Source organism: Phacochoerus africanus, chromosome 16 (genome assembly GCF_016906955.1).
Source record: "Phacochoerus africanus isolate WHEZ1 chromosome 16, ROS_Pafr_v1, whole genome shotgun sequence".
Lineage (NCBI taxonomy): Eukaryota > Metazoa > Chordata > Mammalia > Artiodactyla > Suidae > Phacochoerus > Phacochoerus africanus.
Window position 1 is genome coordinate 23,545,446 of NC_062559.1, and position 945 is coordinate 23,546,390.

At 31.7% G+C, this 945-nt stretch overlaps 1 non-coding gene across 1 annotated transcript; it reads left to right on the plus strand.

The window, feature by feature from the left end:
• The first annotated feature begins 582 nt into the window (after positions 1–582).
• On the plus strand, positions 583–684 carry LOC125117846 (U6 spliceosomal RNA). The gene has a single exon (XR_007132750.1). It is a non-coding gene; the product is annotated as a U6 spliceosomal RNA (small nuclear RNA).
• Positions 685–945: the final 261 nt, after the last annotated feature.

Here is a 945-nt window from a genome sequence, read left to right on the forward strand (position 1 = left end):
TTTCAATAGTATTTGAAATGAATTTAAGAACCCTGTGATAAAACAAACTCTCACTGCAGTTGTTTTGATTGTTAAGCACTTTGTTAAATCAGTGACAGATTTCTGTAGTGTCATACAGATGAAAAATGAAGTTTAAGGCAAATGTTTCAAGGAAACACAGAATCCATTGTTAAAGTAATCTCTCCTTACAAAATGAATAAAATGAATTGGAATGAATATTTTCAAAATGGTAAAGAAAGACATGTTCAACATTTGTTAGCTCTAGGAAAATATTAGTCTTCTGCATTCCACTCCTTTCCTTAAGGTGGGAGGGGAGAGGGGAGAGGAGAAAAAAGAAGAGTCAAATAAATAATAAGTTCCTGGAAAGAAGTTCCAAAAATCTAATTTTATTTAATTTCTGTAGTGGAACACAGCTATAATTTATACATGCTCATATTATGCAATAAAAGTTTGTCCTGTTATGTTATGACATAATTGAGAAGTAAGATGTCTAAGAAGCTAGAAAACCACACTATGATTAAGCATGAATTCTAAATATCAAAATCTTATATTGATATGCTGTAAAATATATTTAAAATTCAATGCTGTCTGCGGCAGCACATACACTAAAAGTGGAGTGATGCAGAGAATATTAGCATGGCCCTTATGCAAGGACACACAAATCCAGAAGCATTCCACATTTTAAACATTTCAGCTTTTAAAAATGCATGAGAGGTCAATACCAAGAGTGTTAATTGAAAATAAGAAAACAATTCATCTTATTTTTGAACAAAAATTCCTTTGGAAAGAATATGAGGGTGCCTATGATGACCTTCTGTGTCCAAAATATCTTTGTAAATCCCAGAAGTCTTATAAAAGAAGGCACTTTTAATAGTAGAATTAGGTTGTTGTTCAATTTTCCAAGCCACATAACTGATACTCAGCAGATACTCACAGTAGTTAGTT